Here is a 23393-nt window from a genome sequence, read left to right on the forward strand (position 1 = left end):
AAGATTGCATAGTGTATCGGTTTCTATCATATCTGACAGAGATCCTAGGTTCACATCTCGGCTTTAGAAGAAGCTATAAGAGGCTTTGGGTACAAGACTGGATTTTAGTACAGCGTTTCAGCCTTAGACAAATGGACAGTCTAAAAGAGTGATTCAGATATTGGAAGACATGTTGAGGGGTTGTGTGATTGATTTTAGAGGCAGCTGGAAAGATGATTTACTATTGGTAGAATTTGCTTATAACAACAGTTACTAGTCTAGTATTCGAATGGCGTTGTATGACCGTAGGTGTCATACTCCTACTTGTTGGACTGAGCTAGGTGAGCGGCGAATTCTAGGGCCGGAGCTAGTTGCTGATATAGAAGACAAGGTAAAACTGATTCGAGACCGATTGAAGGAAGCGTCGGATAGACAGAAGTCTTATCCAGACCTTCATCGGAAAGAGATCGAGTACGCTGTGGGGGATTATGTCTTCCTTAAAGTGTCACCGTGGAAAAAGATTTTAAGGTTTGGGCAGAAGGGTAAGCTTAGCCCTAGATTTATTGGGCCTTACCGGATACTTAAGCGTGTAGGACCGGTCACGTATCAACTTGAGCTGCCTCCAGAATTGGATAGAATTCATGACGTGTTCCATGTTTCAATGTTTAGGCGATACCGTTCTGATCCCTCGCATATCGTACCGATTGAGGAAATTGAAGTTAGGCCTGACTTATCGATCGAGGAAGAACCAGTGTAGATATTGGCACGGGATGTTAAAGTTCTGAGGAAGAAATCAGTTCCACGAGTCAAGGTGCTGTGGCAAAATCACGGCGCATAATAGGCCACGTGGGTGCCGGAGGAGGAAATGCGACATTAGTACCCTCATCTATTTTAACCAGGTAAATTTTGAGGCTGAAATTTCTTTAAGAGGGGTAGAGTTGTAACGCCCTAAAATTTAGGGTCTGTAAGTTTGTTGGGTTAACTAGTTTTACGTGATGGGGAGGTTGATGAATGGTTTGGGTGTGTTTAGGGGTGTAAATGAAGCACGGGGATCGGGTTTTAGCTTTTGCAAACTACTATTTTTTTCTCTCTCTTTAAGAAACCCTGGACGCTAGCCCCTAGGCCTTTTAAATAAATGTGGTGCTTTGCTAGCACAAGGAAGCCATGTGGCTTGGTGGCTTGTGGCGTGCTTTGGCTTCAAGAAGGACTGGGGTTCGAATCCCAGGTGCTACAGAGGACGTCATTTTGATGCATGGCGGTGGCAAGAGTTTGTGGCCAATTCAAACTCTGCCGTATGGGAGTTTGAATTAGTCTGGGTTGTTGGGAGAAGATTGTGGAGGGATAAGGGGAGTGATTTGGGGAGAGTGTCAAGGAGTTGGTGGGGGGAGTGTTGTAGCCGAATTGTACATCTTGTAGAAGCAAAATCGGCTAGGGGAGTTTGGTTAGCATTTTCGGCATTTTTGGTCTTGGGGTAAAAGCCGAATCCTGCTTTCTCTTTTCTAGGGTTCGTGTTTTGGTTCTTTTTAGGGGCATTACCTTTTTTTTGTGCTGAACTTTCTCTCATTTCTCAACCTAAGCCGATTGTGGTTTACCCTAATATCTCTCCTTCCCATTTCATCTTGCTACACTTTGTTTTGGCTACACCTTACTTTGATCAATTAACTCCATTTCTTTCCTCATCCATACTTTTGGTTTAATCCGTAGCATCTTCTTGATCTTTTACTCATCCCCTACTTGTTTTGGTTTGTGTTTTCTTTCCTGAAGCCTTCGCCAAATACTCCCATATCTAGCCGAAACTCTCCCTTGTTGGATTAAGGTAAGTTACTCTTGGGTTGTCGAATCTCTTGCAATAGCCGAGCTTGGCTATTGTTTCTTCCATACGTATGCTATGGTTATGTCATTCCTTTCTCATCTTTTCTATGATGGTCTCCTTTTTAAACTTTCTACTCTATTGGTGTGCTCTAGGAGGGTGTTCTTGGCATTGGGTGTTTGACAGTGGTGGTTGCTGGAATAGGCCGAATATTGCTACTTCATTTTCTTAGTCTCTGTTACGGTAAGTAGCTCTCAAAGTTAAGTAGTTTACAATTAAGTTGGGTAAAATAATTGATGTAGTTCTTAATGCAGATTGTAGACAACTGGGTTGTGGAAGAAGAGGTGGTTTGAGCCCTATTTGTGCTATCAAGGTAAGCAACTTGTTATGTGGTGTGTAAAAGGATGTTCTTGAATGGTTAATTCAAATGACTAAGGCTGTTTGTGGAACTTTGGGTTGTCTAGGTTGGGTATGTAGAGTGCGTTGTTCTTCTCTAATCAGGTGTAGTCGTACACCTAACTTTACTCTGTGTTTAATGATGAACGTAGGTGTGTAACCACACCAAGGCTGTTGTAGATTGGCAAAAGCCAAAAAGCCGGAGCTTTGGCTTTTGAGGCCTTGCGAGCGTGTGATCGCTCGTGGGGTAAATCGAGCCCACATGTTATGGGCGGTAGACTGTAAGACCGTTGCGTGTGTTTCATGGACTAGGGCCGTTATGGGCCTTGTTGGGCCGAGATGGGCCGTGCGGGCCCAATGGACTCGTGGGCCCCATACAGATAGGATATGCGATAAGTGACAAAGTATAGAATGGGACATGGAAACCGCGTTGACATGACTGAGCTTGAGCTAAATGGGCCACCTGGGTGTGTAGGCCCACTTGGGCTGAGTAATGGGCCTTAGGCCCATTTACACCGTTTTGGCCATATGGGTTATCTGAGTCGTTCGAGACGACTGTAGACCTTTCAAAGGGTCGTTATCTGTACCGAGACGTTGAAATCAGTTAAATGACCGAAATACCTCTGAGGGGTAAAATTACTATTTTACCCTTAATTGATGAAATGACCTTTATAGTACTAGTGGTAGGTTAATTGGTGTGTGTATGACATTTATATGACTGGTTTTGAGTATGACATATTGCATATAGGTAATATTTATGACACGACATTTGCATGGGGTTGGGTTTATGATATGGAGGAAGTACTGTACTGGTGACTACGTCACGTTTATTGTTACTGGTGGCTTACCACACTTACTGCTACTGGCAGCTACGCTGTGTTATTATTACTAACAGCTTTGCTGCGGTTTTGGTGTGCTGGTTGGTTGGGTTGATTGATATCCCCACATGGTGTGTTGGTTGGTACAGGTGGTGTGCTGGATGATTTGGGGATGGGTTGCATTTTTGCATTATACTAAAACTGTATTGGGCTTAGGCTCGCACTACTACTGTCTAAGGGTTAAGGCCCAGGCTGTACTAATACTGCCCAGACTGTTCTGCATGCATTGCTTTCTATAGTCTGATAAGGGATTATATACTGAGTTTTCGTGAACTCACCCTTTCTTTTAATTGTACAGGTAATTCTCAACCTTAGACGATTTGGAGTTGCGAGGGACTTGGGGTGGCCACACGATCATGAATGACTTTATTATTTACTGATTTTATATTTGGGTTTTGTTTTTGTAATAAGGTCATTTGGGGATTTAACTTATAATTGGGCTATGATCTGGTATTTATCAACTACTAGAGTAGGAACATCGGGTTTTCAAAATAATAACGTTTTTGGTAAGCAAACCTGCAACTTTAATTTTGATTAAAAATGAACGTATCGACAACTATACACGTTTTAAACACCACGAAACACTAGGTATACACGGGCTTTAAAACTATAAAGGCTTTTATGACAACCAGTTTAACATCATAAACTTTTCGGGTTTTCAGGTAATTGATGTGGCACGTCAGATACGGTCGTAATGTCTAGGCCAGGTTTAGGGTGTTACAGGTTTATACCTTAGTTGAAATAGTGGTTTTGGGACCACAAATTCGAGTCATAGAAATGTTAAAATATTATTTTCTGTGTCTTTGATGTGTGAATTAGCATGTGTGAAAGTTTCGTATGAAAATTTGAATGTTTGTGTGTCGATTTACTAAAAATGGCCTAATTGCGTAAAAAGTGAAAGATGTGTACTAGATGTTAAAAGTGCCTACTTAACTTGGCTTTATAATTGAGAGGTCCTGATGTGGTTATTATGCCATTTACATGTATAATGGACATAAATGGCCTTATTATATGTGTTTTTAAAATGGTTTATTAAAAGGGTAATTCGGTCATTAGCATATTAAACTTATATTAAATAAAATAAAACATGTTAATGGATGAATCATTCATCCTTATTGCTGAAAATCACAAGAAAAAGAAAAGAGAAAAGCTTACCTAGGGTTCGACCTTGGTTTCCTTTAATTTAGGTATGTATTTTGATCGGTTTTCAATAATTTTTATGTTTTTGTAATCGTTGTTTCGTATACTATCAAGCCCATGTCTCAATTTTTGATTTTTTTGATGATTTTGAAATGTGCCATTGATGAAACTATGAGTTTTGTAAAGTTAGTTGTTGATAAATGGAAGATATGTTTTGGGTTAACATGTGTTGTCTTTGGATTTTTGATGAATTTGAGTAAAATGGGCTAAATTGTAAAAATTATAAATTGAAGGACTAAAATGTGAAGTAAATGAAATGTGTGGTCTAGTATGAGTACTAGGAGAATTCGGCCAAGCATGAGTATATGCAAATTATGTGTATTTTGTGATTTTGTAAATTAAGGACTAAAGTGTTGAAATGTGAAAATGTGAGGGCTAGTTTGTAAAATGCCCTAACTATGTGTCTATAGATTGTTTTGAATAATCTAGTGAATAAAAGGGTTAATTTTGAATACTTATAGAATAAGAAAAGAGGAATTCGGATTTAGACTGAGGGAAGTTGAAGATTATTGAGTAAATAATCCGAGTCAACAACTTCGAGTACGAGGTAAGTTCGTAAGTAAAATATGATGTTATAAGTATATTTTGATGATTTGATTATACATGGATTGTATACAAATTTGGTTGGATGAATACGACAATAAATCAATTGTATTTGGCACTAAGTGTGCGATTCAAAAATAGCTTCGGCTATATGAGGCATTAAGTGTGCGATATTAAGATAGCTTCGGTTAATCGATACTAAGTGTGCGGATGTTAAAGCATGGTTAAACTTCGGAAAGTCTTAAAATATCCGAAGGATAGGTGAGAATGAAAATGAATAAATACAGGAAGGTTCAGGTATATATAATACCTATGTGATAGATGATGTTATGCATATAAAGTTTATTAAAGTGGTATAAACATATGAATTGTGTTGGCATATAATTGATAGATGAATTGAGAATTGATAAGTACTCATGTGTTGATGTTATATATTTTATAAAATGTTGATGATTTCTGGTACGAGCTTCCTAAGCTTTTGAAAACTTACTCTATGCATGTTTGCATTGTTTTATAGATATCGAAGCTACTGTAAGCTCGGGGATCACCGAGGATCGTCACCATACTATCGAACCTTATTTTGGTACTTTGAAAATGTATATATTAAAGTATGGCATGTATAGGCTAGAAGTGTTTAGATTCTATTTTGTGTTTGTATATATATTTAGTCATGTGATATGGTTTCGTATGAATGTGATTATGATATGGTTTTGGTATAGAATTATGAGGCAATATTATATATATTTGATATGTTTATATAGGAATATAAGAAATGGTAAGATTGATAAACTTTTGGCATGTATTAGCTATGGTGATTCATAAGTTTTGATCATGAAATTTATACATATGTTTGGTATGATTTTATTTTAAATTTTTATCGATTTGGTTGATATAGTTAGATGGAAAATTTGTTGGCAATGTTATTTCATGAATGGATTAGGTTTTGGTTGTGATTTGGTCATAAAATGTTGTGCAAATATGTTTGGTTTGGTACTTGTAGGTTTGACCCAATTTGGGTTGGCAAGTTGGCTATTCAAATGGCCTATTTTTGTCCACACGGGCAGAGATACGGGCGTGTGTCTTAGCCGTGTGCTACACACGGCTATGTTGCATGGCTGTGTCTCCCCTGGGGTACCCTACAATTGTAAGCCAGAGCACGACCAAAGCACACGAGCATGTAGATGGCCGTGTGGCCCAATTCAGATTCAACCACGACTAAAGCACATGGGTGTGTCTTGTGGCCGTATGAATAAGTCAGTATGTATGCCTTGTTTTGACACGGTCTAGACACACGGGGGTGTCTAAAGCCGTGTGCGGCACACAGCCTATTCACACGGGCATGTGACATGTACTTGTTTGAAAAATGTTTAAATTTTGGAGAAATTTTGTATGTGTTCGATTTAGTCCCGACCCCTTTCTAATACATGTTTAAGGTCTCGATGACCTATATAAGGGACTCTATATTGATGATTGATCTTTAATGCTTCGGTGTTTATAAAATGGATGTTAATGTTTCGATTTTGTCTGGTAATGCCTTTAACCCTAGTTCGGCAATGGATACGAGTTAGGGGTGTTACAGAGATTGGTTGGGTCTATGTTGCATAAAGTTGTTGTTTGGTCCATTTCCTTGGTTGCTCCAAGAAATGTTGGGGTGATTATGCCATGAAGGATTATAGAAGTTGGACTAGGGTCCTTGTCCACTCCTATTTTGATGTTGGTTCCCTACATAGTATACTGACTCGGGATTCAATGGGCAACTCTCGAAAGAATGACCTTTCCCATAGTACATACATGAAACTATTCAAATGGATTTGGTGGCTGAGCTGCAAAATTATTAGCACCATTAGCGGTAAATTACTTTAACATAGAGGAAATAGACGATACTTGAGCTGATAACGAAGTGAGAGCATCAACTTCATGAACTCTGGCTACACGTCTTTCTGAAGCTGTTCGATTTGTTGGCCATTGATAGTTGTTGTTCGCAATCCTCTCGATGATATCATAAGCCTCATTATAAGACTTAGACAAAATTGCACCATTCACAGAAGCATCTACCATCAATCTTGTATGTGCATTGAGAACATTATAGAATGTCTCCAACTGGATACAATGAGGAATCCCGTGATGAGGACACTTACGAAGAAACTCATTGAATCACTCCCAAGCCTCATACAAAGACTCGTCATCCAATTGTTGGAAAGTTGTGATCTCGTTCCTCAACTTAGCATTTTTGCTAGGCAGGAAATACTTAACCAAAAATCTCTTTGCTAATTCTTGCCATGTAGATATAAAACTTGGCGGCAATGAATTGAGCCATGCTCATGCTTGATCTCGCAACGAGTACGAAAACAATTTCAACCTCAGTGCATCTTTAATCACACTGGCTATCTTGAATGAGTCACTCACCTCCATAAACAATCGAAGGTGCAGATGTGGATCTTCCGTGGGCATACCACTAAATTGGCCCACCGTTTGTAGCATTTGAAACATCACTGGTTTCAATTCGAATTGGGTTTCCTCAATATCTGTCCTTTTAATTCCTGGATTTAACTCATTGAAAAATGGCACAGCATATTGTCTGATGCATCGATCCCTATCATCGAAAATGAGGATAGGATTTCGTACATGTTCGGCTTCATTACCTTAGTCCTAATTTTGATTTCCAAGGTCCATCTCTTTCTGTCTTTGAGCTATTGGTTCACGTCTTCTTTGTCTAAAAGTTCACTCAATTTCAGGGTCTACTGGGAGTAAATCAATAATCCGATCAATGCTCATAAACACTTGGAAAGAAAATTACAAAATTAAAAAGAACAAGTTACTACTGTTAGAAATAACCAAATTGAAAATAAATAATTTCACAAAAAATAACTATGGCAACAGTTGACAATCCCTGGCAACGGCGCCAAAAACTTGTAACACTCGGGTTTGTGCAAGTGTACACAGTCGTTATCAAGTAATAAGTAAGTATTGAGTTATCATCTCCATAGGGATTGTATTTGTGCTAAGTCACTTAATTTGTAAAAGTGTATTAACAGTTTGATAAATAAAAACAATATAATTGAGAAGTGATGAAAAATTAAGTATATGAAACTAAATGCAATGATCCCTAATGCAATTTATCCTAAGTATGCAAACTACATGAATGAGATAGATTTTAGCAGAATTAACACAATAAGCAACAATTATAACATAAATAATCTAGGACAATTACTTTAATTAAACTCAAATTATTATTAACATGCTTATCAATATTCGAAAAAACATTCCATGGCAACTCGATCTTTCATGAGTTTGGAAACCACATTAGGTCCTTTCGGAATCCTTTACTTAGTAACTACGCATTTTACTGATCCTTATTTACTAAGGGTTTCTTAGTATTCGTGCGAGGTAACAGGGACGTGTTAGGTTTTAAACAGTTTAATCACACAAATCTAAAAACTATGCAGATAACAGAGCCTGGTTAGGGATGTTATGTAACATGCAATTTAATCGGGTTAGGATCTAAATTGAGCATGCACATTTCAATTATGCGTCCATTAGCTGTCGTCTGGTTAGGATCGCTCAGCTAATTCAGGTGCATTTCAATCACGTATGAACGAAATACAAACTTGATTTTAATTGAAAACATGATCGATTCAGGCACAAATATTATAAGCATGAATCAAATAATTATTATTAAATCAAAGCAATCATCCTAGCTTAAATAAAATTAAGTTATCATTGTTGTAAATAAGAACAAAGAACACATAGAAAACATTCTTGAATTAAATTAAAATAAGAAAGATTAAACCTAATTCAGAGTGGCTGTCACCCAAGACTCTAACTGATGAGTGCTGCTTTGTTCCTTCGCTTTGCTACTTTACTGATGGCTCTCCGAGGTGGCCGACCAAGGGTTCTTTAAGAGGCTAATTTGCTCAAAATCTTTATGCAAAGATGATGATGGGGGTGAGGGCTAAGAAAGCTAAGAGAATTGAGAGTGGAGAAAATGATGAATGAGTGAGGGATGAATGAGGAATGAGGGATGATTGAAAAAGTGAGAAAGGGGCTTTTATTTATAAGTGAGGCATAGGAGTTAGTTTGCTAAAAATAGGAGTGTCCATCTTTCAAAACTCCTTCCAAGGGTGGCCGGGCATGAATTGAGGGAATGTGGCTGATTTTGCTTGATTCATGGTCAATTTGAATGCCACAACAACTCAGGACTAAGAGTTGGTCACCAGCAAATCTTTGGGCAAATCTCTGATTTCTTGAACTCTTCAAGGACCTTATGTAATTAAACCAAAATATGTTTAATGAACCCCATATTCATCTGAATTTTAGGTTGACTTGGACCTCCATTTGGACGGTTTTGTAATCAAATTAAAGCTCTCAGACCTGTCCAAAAATAAATCAATAAGTTAGAGGACCAAAGAATTAAATTTTACCAACTTAATTAAATTAATTAAAACCCAAATTATTAGCGAAATATTTTAAAATGAATTATTAAATATAATTTTATATTTTATTATTTAATTTAATCATGCATGGCCCACTTTATGTCATAAAAATATAATATGCTCAATTTAATATAAATAAGCCATTTTATTCATGAAAACTATATAATAAAGCATAAAATCACATTTTAATAATTTCTATGTCTTGTTTTCATATTTTCACATATTTCATTAATTTATTAAACAATTATTTGGTTTTAACAACAAATTTAAGTAAAAGGTGATAATTTATATAGGAAAAATCCGATATATTTTTCAGTTTACTGCTATGTACACCTTGTGTGTAAAACTTGAAAAGGATACGTACACTTTGAGTGTACCACTTGAAAAGGGAATGTACACCTCGAGTGTACGACTGGAAAAGGTTACGTCCGTTGGAAACTCAGTAATTCAATGGAAATAGTTTAATAAGTGATATAAGAAGAAATGATATGATGAGCTCATCTATGCATATTAGTGTTTTATACTAACTTATTGAATTAAATGATTGTGAATAGGCATTATTTGCTAAATTGGAAAGTTGATGGATGATTTGTTTATTGTGTGATTATTGCTGAATATGAGTCGTAAGTGTAGTTTTGGTTATATGAACTTACTAAGCATGTAATGCTTACTAGGTTTATTTTTCCTTGTTTAATAGTGCTCGAAGCTCATGAAGGTTGGATTCGGGTCGGAGCAATCATCACACTATCAACTCCTTGATCTTGGTATAAATGATGAATTTCTTTTGGTATAATGGCATGTATAGGCTGGTTTGATCAAATGATGGATTGATAAGTTGGTTTGTAATCTAGCCATTGGAATGGCTAGTAATGTGTATTTTGATGATGATATAGTATGGTATTATATGATAAATATTATATGCTTGATATGTTAATTAACATCTTTCATGAAAACATAAATTGTTAAAATATGTAAAGGTAAGTCTAAATGTATGTTTAGAGATAGAAATATATCAAATTGAATGATGGAAATTGGTTGGAATTGGTGGGTAAATGTATGTGAATTTTTTTGTAGGAAAATGGTTAAGATTGGGGTGAAAAATAGGGCTAGGAAATGACCTTATTTTTTCCACATGGGTAAGACACACGGACGTGTGTCTAGGCCATGTGTCCCCTGCACCTTAAGTTAACAAAACAGAATGCTCAGAAATGACCACATGGGCGTGTGTCATTGCCGTGTAAAACCTGTAGTTATTTTTGGGAAATTAATTTTCCACACAGCCTAAGCATACGGGCGTGTGTCTTGGCCGTGTGCTCCTAATTTGTTAATGACGTCATAAATAGAGAGTTACACGGGAAAAGGACACAGGCGTGTGCGACGACACAGCCTAACCACACGGACGTGTATGGTACTGTTCATAAGTGAAATTTTGTGAAAATTTTTATGAGGTGTCAAATTAGTCCCGATTCGATTTTAATGCTTGTATTGGGCCTAGAGAGTCCAATTAAAGGACATTATACTAAATCTCAGAAAAAGAAAAGTAAATTATAGGTTTGATCTATAAATGTTCTGTATTTATAAGTAATAGTCTGTAACCCTATTCCGGCAACGGATACGGGTTAGGGGTGTTACAATCTCCTACTGCAAATTGTTTGGGTTGCTTCAAACGAGCATCATGAAATTACTTTGTTGCTTCTTTACATAGTCGTGATTTCTCATAAGCATTCTGTCGCCATTCATCTAACTCATTCAACTGCATCAATCTCTTCTTACTTGCAAGTTTGAGATAATAATTTAGAAATTTTATTGCCCTAAATGCTTTCTGCTCTAACTCAAATGGAACATGACAACTTTTCCTATAAACAAGTTTGTAAGGAGATGTTCCTATGGGTGTTTTAAAAGTAGTTCTAGAGGCCCATAAACCGTCATCTACTTTCATCACCCAATCTTTCCTATTTGATTCTATGGTTTTCTCTAGGATGCGTTTAAGCTCTCGATTTCCGACCTTGACTTGTCTAGTAGTTTGAGGGTGATAAGGGGTAGCTGTCCTATGAAGCACTCCAAAATGCATATACACACATACGGGAATTTCAATTCATACTTTTCAACCATGAATTCTACTTATTCAACCATCATTTAAGCTACTTAACATATAACTAACATCTTCCCAAAAACTTATCAAAATAATACCAATTTAGCACTTGCCGAAAGGACACTTGTTCATTGATTCATGAATTTAAACCATCCATTTAATTTCATAATCAATTACAAATAAAAATTGCATTACATACCTTTAAATGGAGATAACCATGGCCGAATGCCTTGGCTTCTTCTTCACTATTTTTCTTTGCCAAATTCGGCAATCAAGAAAGAAAGATGAACATCTATTTTTTTATCATCTTTTATTGTTAAACTAATTAATTTATTTCAAAAATAAAGCCATTACTTATTATAATACTTAAATAAAACATATATTATACATCAACCATCATTTATGGCTGGCCACTAACAAAATTGGTCTATTTGACATGCAAATCCCTCATGTCAACATTTCATGCATTATTTGGCACTTTAAAATTTACCTATCACACTTTCAAGTTTTATCATATGAGTCCTATCTTATAAATTTCACATACAAATGACAAAATCAAAGCATGAAACTTTCAGACATGCATTTACATATATAATAAACATAGAATTTAACAGTTAATTATTTTTATGACTCGGTTGTGTGGTCACGAAACCACTTTCCGACTAGGGTCAAATTAGGGCTGTCACAATTCCCCCCATATAAGGAATTTTTGTTCCCGAAAATCTTACCAGTGAATAAGTTAGGATATTGATCCTTCATAGTGTCTTCAAGTTCCTAAGTAGCTTCTTTAACCCCATGCTGAAGCCACAGTACCTTCACTAATGAGATTTTCTTATTTCGTAATTCTTTTACCTCGCGAGCCAAAATACGAACCGGTTCTTCTTCGTAACTCAAATCAGATTGAATCTCGACCTCTGATGAATTAATTCTGTGCGATGGATCGGATCTATAACGTCGAAGCATCGAAACATGAAAAACATTGTGAATCTTTTCAAGTTCTGGGGTAGAATCAATCTGTATGCGATCGGTCCAACTATTTCGGATATTTCATTAGGCCCAATTAACCTCGGACTCAATTTTCCTTTACGGCCAAATCTGAGCACCTTTTTCCAAGGTGACACTTTAAGAAACACTTTGTCTCCGACCTGATATTCAATGTCTTTTCGCTTTAAATCTGCATACGACTTCTGACGATCTGAAGCTACTTTCAGACTTTCACGGATTACTTTTACTTTTTGCTCAGCATCTTTAATCAAATCAACCCCGAAGATTTTATTTTCACTAAGCTCGGTACAAAACAACGGTGTACGACATTTATGGCCGTACAAAGCCTCGTAAGGTGCCATCTTAATGCTTGATTGAAAACTATTGTTGTAAGCGAATTCAATCAAAGGCAAATACCGTTCCCATGAACCACTAAACTCAAGAATGCAACATCTCAATATATCCTCGAGTATCTGAATGATCCGCTCGGATTGACCATCAGTCTGGGGATGAAAAGCAGTGCTAAAATGCAACTTGGTACCCAAAGCTTCTTGCAATTTCTTCCAGAATCGCGATGTGAATCTCGGATCTCTATCTGACACAATAGAAATAGGTACCCCGTGTAACCTCACAATCTGAGAAACATACAACTCGACTAGCTTGTCAAGTGAATAATCCGTACGTACGGGAATAAAATGAGCCGACTTTTTCAATCTATCAACAACAACCCAGATCGCATCTTTCTTGCTTGACGATAATGGCAACCCGGATACAAAATCCATCGTGACTCGATCCAATTTCCATTCGGGTATCATGATCGGCTGAAGTAATCCTGAAGGCACTTGATGTTCCACTTTCACTTGTTGACATACCAAACACTTTGAAACAAATTCAGAAATGTCTTGTTTCATACCAGGCCACCAAAACTGACGTTTTAGATCGTTGTACATTTTCGTGCTACCAGGATGGACCGACATTCGGCTATTATGAGCTTCGTTCAAAATTATTGAAATAAGTTCTGAATTTCTTGGAACATACAATCGATTTCTGAACCTCAAACAATCGTTGTCGTCAATTTGAAACTCTCAATCCACATTCGAAACACATTCAGCTCGTTTAGCAACCAATTCATCATCGGCTTTCTAAGTTTCACATATTTGATGAATCAATAATGGTTTGGCTTTTAATTCTGCTAGCAACACATTATCGGATGAAACGGACAAGTGAACATTCATCGCTCGCAAAGCAAACAGTGACTTACGACTTAAAGCATCAGCAACTACATTAGCCTTTCCTGGATAATAGTCAATAACAAGCTCATAATCTTTCAACAATTCAAGCCAACGTCTTTGTCACAGATTCAAATCTCTTTGAGTCATCAAATATTTGAGGCTTTTATGATCCGAAAATACATGACATCTCTCTCCAAACAAGTAATGTCGCCATAATTTCAAAGCAAATACGATGGCAGCTAATTCGAGATCATGAGTCGGATAGTTTTTCTCATGTGGCTTTAATTGCCTCGACGCGTAAGCCACAACTCGACCCTCTTGCATCAATACACAACCCAATCCATGTAATGATGCATCACTGTAAATGACAAACTCTTTACCAGATTTGGGCTACACTAACACCGGGGCTTCCGTCAAAAGCGTTTTTAGTTGGTCGAAACTTTTCTTGCACTTTTTTGACCATTGAAACTTAATATCTTTCTGAAGTAGCATCATTATTGGTGTAGCTATCATCAAAAAACCCTTTACAAACCGTCTATAGTAACCGGAAAGTCCCAAAAAGCTCCGAACTTCAGTAATATTTCTCGGGGGCTTCCAATCAAGTATGGCTGAAATTTTGCTCAGATCAACTCGAATACCCGATCACGGATACTACATGTCCCAAAAGCTAACTTCTCTCAACCGAACTCATATTTCTTGAACTTAGTATATAGCTGCTTATCCTGTAAAATCTGCAACACTAATCTCAGGTGCTCGGCGTGTTCAGTTTCATCGCGTGAATAAATCAAGATGTCCTCTATAAACACAACTACAAACTGATCCAAATACTGTTTGAAAATTCGGTTCATCAAATCCATAAATACTGCAGGGGCATTAGTGAGCCCAAATGGCATCAGTAAGAACTCGTAGTGATCGTATCTCGCTCGAAAGCGCTTTAGGTATATCCGAGTCTCGAACTCAGAATCGATAATAACTCGATCTCAAATCTATCTTTGAAAACACTGATGCTCCCTTCAGCTGATCAACCAAATCATCAATACGCGGTAACAAATATTTTTTCTTTATTGTCACTTTATTTAATTGACGATAGTCGATACACATTCTCATGGTTCCGTCTTTCTTTTTTACAAACAATACTTGTACACCCCAAGGTGAGAAACTCGGTTGAGCAAAACCTCTATCCGTCAACTCTTGCAACTGAGTTTTCAATTCCTTCAATTTCGTTGGTGCCATATGATATGGAGCTATCAAAATTGGTGTAGTCCCAGGTACAAGTTCAATACCAAACTCTACCTCCCGAACAGGTGGTAATCCCGGTAATTCCTCGGGAAAAACATCTTGATACTCACAAACCACCAGTACTGATTCAAGCTTCTTTTCTGATTCTTTACTATCAAGTACGTATGCAAGATATGCTTCACACCCCTTCTTTACAAATTTCTGAGCCAACATCGAGTATATTACTGCTGGTAACCCGTTCGTATCAGTAGACTCAACTTGGATTATCTCATCATTTGCACATCTCAAATCAATAGTCTTTCTTTTGCAATTCACAACTGAATCATGCACAGTCAACCAATCCATACCGAGAATAACATCAAATTCATTAAACGGTAAAAGCATCAAATCGGCCGAAAAACAGGAACCTCAGATTATCAAGGGACATTTCCTGCACACTTTATCGACTAGCACATATCGACCCAAGGGATTTGACACTCGGATCACAAACTCAGTAGACTCAACAGGTAGAGTCTTACTAGATGTTAAAGTCTTACATACATATGAATGAGTAGAACCAGGGTCAATCAAAGCAATCACATCAGTATCAAAGAGAGTGAATGTACCGGTAATAACATCAGGCGAAGAAGCATCCTCGCGTGCACGTATAACATAAGCTCTAGCAGGAGCACGAGCCTCGGATTTGGTTGTAGCATCTCTAGACCCTCTCTGATCGTCGTTAGCATTCCCCGTATTCTTAGGTGGTCTACCTCGTGCTGTAGTAGTATTCGGTTTTCCAATCTGATTCATATTTTTCTCGGATAATCTCGGGCAGTCTTTAATAAAATAGTCAGCTGATCCGCATTTATACCAGGAGCGGTCATGAAATCTACAGCTCTCCAAATGCCATTTTCCACAATACTTGCACTCGATCCTATCCCATCGATCATTTCCAACACTGGCAACTGAAGTGGCTCGTGTACTCACAGGGGGTCGATCGTGGTCTCGTCTGGAAAAACCCAAAGTGTTCTTTGACTGGCCTGAATCATCTCGAAATTTCTTCAATGATTGCTGAAAAGACTTTCCTAAAGATCTTTTACGAAATTCTCCAGCTTCAACATCAGCTTTTCTTTTCTCTTTACTAAGTTCTTCGGCTTTGCAAGCTCGCTCGACAAGTACTACGAACTCTCGTATTTCAGGAATGCCAACAAACATTTTTATATCTTTATTCAACCCATCTTCAAAACGTTTACACATAATAGCCTCAAACGATACACATTCCCGAGCATATCTACTAAGTTTGACAAACTTCCATTCATAATCAGTAACCGACATAGAGCCCTGTTTAAGCTCAAGAAATTCTTTTCCTTTCTGATCGATGAACCTCTGACTGATATACTTTTTTCAAAACTCAGTTTGGAAGAACTCCCACGTCACCCACTCTCTGGGTACAACAGAAACCAATGTATTCCACCAATAATAGGCAGAATCACGTAGCAAAGATATAGCACATTTCAGGCATTCATCGGCTGTGTAAGATAGTTCATCAAGTACCCGAATAGTGTTGTCCAACCAAAATTCAGCTTGCTCGGCATCATCACTATCTGTAGCTTTAAATTCAGTAGCCCCGTGCTTTTGAATTCTGTCAATCGGGGGTTTATTCAACCTCATCTGATCAATTACCGGAGGCATCGTAGGTGTAGGGGGTGTATTATTCAGATGTGGGGGGTTGTGGAGCAGCCGTATTAGTTCGAATGTATTGGTTGAACCAATCATTCATCACACTATAAAAAGCCTATCTAGCCTCATCGTTTTAATTGCTCACAATAGGTTGAGAGTCCATCGGCGCTGTCCTATGCGCGGGAGCAGGCGCTACACTCTCAAAATCATCAGCTACAGCTCGATTGGGATCGGGATCCATTACTATGCGAAAACACATTTTTAACTGTCAGAAATCGTCACACTATCGTTTAACACAATATGGCATGTAAAGCTAAACTCATACACGCTACATTAGTCCTAGAATCGAATAAACCATAGCTCTGATACCAATAAAATGTATCACCCTTAACCTGTACCCGTCGCCGGAGGGTTAAAGAGTATTACCATATACAAAAGAGTCATATCAAGATAATTAGGTATAGTGATTCATTCTTAAGTTCAATTCACATCAAACATTGAAAACATTAATCAAATCTCAACCACACATTCACATTAACCATTATATTTTTAAGGCTTATTATATTTTCAAGTACATATCAAATTTTATATAGCCGAATATACATATATATTTAGCTCATCAAACCGATACTTAATCATATTTTCCCCTAACACAAATGTATTCGGCAATGACCACAACTATTTAACCAACTTTAAAAACAAACTACAACATTTTAAATTCATCTTATTCCTTCCCCCCCCCCCTTTTGACCGAATGTACATATCAAATGAAAACTCAACTAAACAACAACATTTTTCTTTCCAAAATGCATATACACACATACGGCAATTTCAATTCATACTTTTCAATCATGAATTCTACTTATTCAACCATCATTTAAGCTACTTAACATATAACTAACATCTTCCAAAAAACTTATCAAAATAATACCAATTTAGCACTTGCCGAAAGGACACTTGTTCATTGATTCATGAATTTAAACCATGGGTTAACTATGCTATGTATTTATCCATTTAATTTCATAATCAATTACAAATAAAAATTGCATTACATACCTTTAAATGGAGATAACCATGGCCGAATGCCTTGGCTTCTTCTTTACTTTTTTTCTTTCCCAAATTCGGAAATCAAGAAAGAAAGATGAACATCTATTTTTTTAATCATCTTTTATTGTTTTACTAATTAATTTATTTAAAAAATAAAGCCATTACTTATTATAATACTTAAATAAAACATATATTATACATCAACCATCATTTATGGCCGGCCACTAACAAAATCGGTCCATTTGACATGCAAATCCCTCATGTCAACATTTCATGCATTATTTGGCACTTTAAAATTTACCTATCACACTTTCAAGTTTTATCACATGAGTCCTATCTTATAAATTTCACATACAAATGACAAAATCAAAGCATGAAACTTTCACACATGCATTTACACATATAATAAATATAGAATTTAACAGTTAATTATTTTTATGACTTGGTTTTGTGGTCCCGAAACCACTTTCTGACTAGGGTCAAATTAGGGCTATCACAGATTTAGTGAGGAGATAATGCAGAGCCGAATGGTCAGTGTAAACGACAACTTTAGATAATATTAGATATGGTCTAAATTTATCGAATGCAAAAACCACAACTAGTAATTCTATTCTAGTAGTCGTGTAGTTTTCTTGTGTGGCTGTCAATGTTTTGCTAGCATAATAGATCAGTTGAAAATGCTTGTCTCTTCGCTGTCCAAGAGCTGCACTTACTGTAAAATCACTCGCGTCGTACATTAGTTCAAAGTGTAAATTCCAATCAAGTGCAACTACAATCTGAGCATTAATTAGTTTATCTTTAAGAGTATTAAATGCTACTAAACATTCCTGATTGAAATCAAAAGGCACATCTTTTTCTAGCAAATTTGTTAAAGGCTTAGCTATTTTGGAGAAATCTTTAATAAACCTTCTATAGAACCCAACATGTCCTAAAAAGCTTCGAATGGGGAGGTTATTTTTTAATTGTTTCAATTTTCGCTCTATCAACCTCAATCCCTTTACTGGAAATGTTATGGCCTAGCACAATCCCTTATCGAACCATAAAGTGACATTTTTCCTAATTAAGTACAAGGTTCGTTTCCTTACATCTCATTAGAACTCATTTTAAATTTTTAAGACAAATATGGAAAGAATTACTGAATACCGAGAAGTCTCCGTAAATACCTCCATAATGTCTTCTACGAGTTCATCAAAAACATCCAACATGCATCACTAAAAAGTAGCAGGAGCATTACATAATCTAGAAGGTATTCTTCGGTAAGCAAACGTACCATATGGACATGTAAATGTCATTTTTCTTGGTCCTTACGAGCTATTGGGATTTGGAAGTAGCCAGAGAGTCCATCTAGGAAGCAATAATAAATATGTCCAGATAATCTTTCCAACATTTGATCAATGAATGTCAAAGGAAAGTGATCTTTTCTTATGGCATCCTTTAACTTCCTATAGTCAATGCAAACTCTCCATCCCGTGACTTTTCTTGTAGGAATCAACTCATTCTTCTCGTTTGCTGCAACAGTCATGCCTCCCTTCTAAGGAACAACCTACATAAGGCTCACCCAAGTACTGTTAAAAATAGGATAAATAACTCCACCATCTAGAAGTTTAATTACCTCAGTCTTAACAACTTCTTTCATGTTAGGATTCAACCATTTTTGAGCCTACAAAAAGAGAGACTGATCCATTTAATGTTAGAAATCTTCCAAGCTATGGCTCTTTTATGCTTCTTCAATACTTGAAGTAACTTATCTTTCTCATTTGGCTGCAAATCTGAAGCAGTAATCACTAGTAATGTAGAATTATTTCCAAGGAATGCATATTCTAATTGATTTGGTAACTGTTTTAGTTCTAATTTAGGAGGTTCTTCAATAGAGGGTCTTAGTTTCAATTCATCGTTTACCTCAATATCCTCATAATTCTTCTGTCTCAATGAAGACTCATTAGAATCTAAATCAGCTTTTGTCTTACCTATCACAGCATCACCATCATCTACCTCCTCTCCTTAAACAAGACACATTTCTAACATGTCCTCATGAACAATTTTCTGTAAAGAATCTTGAATAATGTGATCAATAGAATCAATAAAATAACAAGAATAATCTTGTTCTCTAGAGAATCTCATGGCATCATAGATTTTAAAAATAATCTCTTCATCACCTACCCTAAGCACAAGTTTGACATCACCTACATCAATAACAGCTCTAGCAATGGCTAAAAATAGGCAACCTAAAATTAAAGGCACCTCAACATCCTCATCCATGTCAAGCACAACAAAATCAACAGGGAATATGAATTTATCTACTTTTACAAGCACATCCTCAATAGTACCCCTAGGATATTTAACAGATCTATCAGCTAATTGAATACTCATTCTAGTAGGTTTTGGTTCCCCAAGACCAAGCTGCTCGAACATTTTATAAGGCATCAAATTAATGCTAGCACCTAAATCAGCTAATGCCCTTTCAATATTTAAACTACCAATTAAATAGGGAATAGTAAAACTTCCTGGATCTTTCAGTTTGGTTGGCAGTTTATTTTGAAGGTAAGTTCCACTGTAGACAGCTCTTCAAACTTCCTTTTATTTATTCAAAACTCCTTCAAAAATTTTGCATATGTAGGCATCTGCGAAATAGCTTCAACAAAAGGTAAGTGTAACAACCCCCTAGTTCGAACAGTGGTTTTGGGACCAAAAATTCGAGTCAAAAAAATATTTTATTATTATTTTCCGTGCTTATAATATGCAAATTGATATTTGTGAAAAATTTGTAATTTAATTTTGTCATTTGTGTGCTCAATTTATAAAAAGGACTTAATTACGTAAAATGTAAAAGTGGCTAGCTATTTGTTAAAAGTAATTAAGTACTATGTCTTATTAAAGGTGAGGTCCTTATGATGCAATTAGACCATAACTACGGTTAATGGACATTAATGACCATCCATTAAATGATTTTATAATGTTTTAAGTAAGGTTAATTTGGTAATTTAATTAATAAGTTATAATTTAATAAACTAAAATGAAATATGGCTTCATAATCATCTTCATCAACCGAAAATAGAAGACAAAGAAAAATAACTATCTAGGGCTCGACCATACTAAAGCTCAATTGAAGGTTCGTTTTTGTTTCGTTTTTGATAATTTTTACGTTTTTGTGATCGTTGTTTAGTAATCTTTCAAGCCCATGCCTCAATTTCTGAATTTGATTATGATTTTGAGTTGTGTCATTGTTGATAATGTGAGTTTTATGAAGTTAGATGATAGAAAATGAAAGATATGTGTTAGATTACTATGTTTTGTATTGGGGTTTTTTTATGAATTTGAGTATTTTGGACTAAATAGTGAAAATGAGAAATTGAAGCGCAAAAATATGAAATAAATGAAATATATGGACTTATATGAGCTAAAGGAAAATTTGGCTAGGCATGTGTGAAATGAAATTATGCATATTTTGTGATTTTATGAAATAGGGACTAAAATGTTAAAATGTGAAAATGTGAGGGCTAATTTGTAAAATGCCCTAAATATATTGAATTGAGTTAATTGTTGAATAAAAGAGTTAAATTTGGATTTATATAGATCAAGAACCAAAGAAAACATAATTAGATCGGGGAAAGTCGAAAGTCGTTGATTAGTCGTTCGTTTCCGTTCATTTCCGTACGAGGTAAGTCAATATACAAATAAATGTGTTTGAATTGATTTTCATATTTATATGATATTGAATTGTGATGAATGATTATAGAAGTTGAATATGTAAAATGGAAAAAGTTTCAATAATGTAACAACGTCCGAAAGCCCCATACGAACCATAAGAATAGTTACGATACATATGTCATGACATAGGATTCTGATATGTGATTTCGTGTAAGACCACGTGTGGGACGTTGGCATCGATCTGAGATTTATGTGTAAGACCATGTCTGGGACATCAGCATCGTATTTGATTTCGTGTAAGACCCTATCTGGGACAGTGGCATCGACATTTTATTACATATAAGACCACGTCTGGGACGTTGGCATTGTACGAGTTTTCCGAGCTATCCGATTATCTTTAATGATTCCGAATAGTTCATCGGGCACTTTGAGAAATGAATAACTATGTGAATGTATATCCGATTTAGGTATGTTTGAAATGTATAACATGATTGAGAATGAAAGGTAGGTATTTGTACAATTGTGTACATATGATATATGTAAGAGAATTATGGTTAAATGAGCTATAAGAGACTTATGGATATGTGAATATATTTTGCCATAAGTTATATGAATGGTTTGGTTTTAGAAATGTGTTATGTGATAAGTTATTTGTTTATGGCTTATTAAGCTTTTGAAAGCTTACTTTGTGTGCTTTTCATCTGTTTTATAAATATCGAAGCTACCGAGAGCTCAGGGATCGTTAAGGGTCATCACCATACTATCAAACTTATCTTTGGTACCTTTGTAAAGTGTAAACATTAAAGTATGGCATGTATAGTCTAGATAAATTAAGATATGTTTTTGAGTCATGAATATTTAGCCATGTGATATGGCTTTCTAACATCCCACCCCGTACCCTACGTTGGGACGGAATAGAAGGCGTTACCTACCTTGAACACATGCATTCCTACATTTCTGGATCATCAAGACCTAGTCAAATTTAAAATTTTTTCTAAACTTCTTCAATATGGCCTACGAGACTCCAAACATTCATTTAAAAACCAATCAGGACCAATTCGGGTCTTTCAACGAACTTGAAAAATAACACTAGACATAGGGGCACACGCTCGTGTGGGAGGGGCAACATGTCCGTGTGACCAATTCGACATGGTCGTACTGTTGGCCCTATGGCTCACACGGCCTAAGCATACAAGGACACACCCGTGTCCTTTACCCGTGTGGAATTAATTTCAATTTGGAACCTACAGGGGTTTTCACACGGCCTGGCACACGCCCGTGTCCATGGCCTGCGTCCCTCACACGGCTATAACACGCCTGGGTCTTAGCCCGTGTGCAAAAACCTAGACATTCTATTTCTGACGTCAGCAATTCTTAAGGGTCACACGGCTAAGGCACATACCCATGTGGTAGGACATGTCCTTCATACGGCTGAGACACACGACCGTGTCTCTGCTCGTGTGTTTACTACTATGCATACTGACCTGCAAATTTTACGTGCAGGGGACACACGGTTGGATCGCACGACCGTAGGACATACCGTGTGTCTACCTGTGTGGGAAAAAATAAGGCTATCTACCAAGCCTCTTTATCACCCTTACTCACATAACCTACACAAAATCAATCAACACCATACAAGAATGATCCACATAACTAAAACAGCCATAATAGATAACGTTTCACATATGCAATATACTCATCCATGAAAGTAACATCTTTTATGTATATATAATAAAATGAATATTCGCCCTCATTCAAGGATTTATACAAAATAAAGGGTTTTAGCCCAAGCCAACACATTTGGCCAATTCCCAATGACACCAAAACATTAAAGCCTAAGCCCTATACATGCCATACTCAAAACAAGTAATCTAACTATACCAAGTGCTTTGGATGATACTGTGATTGTTGGCTCTGACATCCGTTAGTCCTTGAGCTATTTAGGCAGCACTATAAGAAAATGGAATGGAATAGGGTAAACATAAAGCTTAGTAAGTTTCATGCAATAAATATAACAACAACTTTACCATTCATCATCATACTCATAGTACTTAAGTAGGCATAAACACAACTTACTCATCACTAGCCAATACATTTCACATAGCATATATTGAGCTCACATCTCATACATTTCAAATAGGTACCTGTACCAATCACAACATGGTTATACTTTGCTTGTTTAACTTAACCTGTGACTTTTACCGTTGAACCATTCAGAATGCTATCGGATATTCATTAAGTCTTAAACATAAG

General features: G+C 36.5%; 1 non-coding gene across 1 annotated transcript; it reads left to right on the top strand.

The window, feature by feature from the left end:
- Nucleotides 1–6922: 6922 nt before the first annotated feature.
- LOC128284838 (small nucleolar RNA R71) lies at nucleotides 6923–7029 on the top strand. The gene has a single exon (XR_008275258.1). It is a non-coding gene; the product is annotated as a small nucleolar RNA R71 (small nucleolar RNA).
- Nucleotides 7030–23393: the final 16364 nt, after the last annotated feature.

Source organism: Gossypium arboreum, chromosome 11 (genome assembly GCF_025698485.1).
Source record: "Gossypium arboreum isolate Shixiya-1 chromosome 11, ASM2569848v2, whole genome shotgun sequence".
In the NCBI taxonomy this organism is placed as follows: domain Eukaryota; kingdom Viridiplantae; phylum Streptophyta; class Magnoliopsida; order Malvales; family Malvaceae; genus Gossypium; species Gossypium arboreum.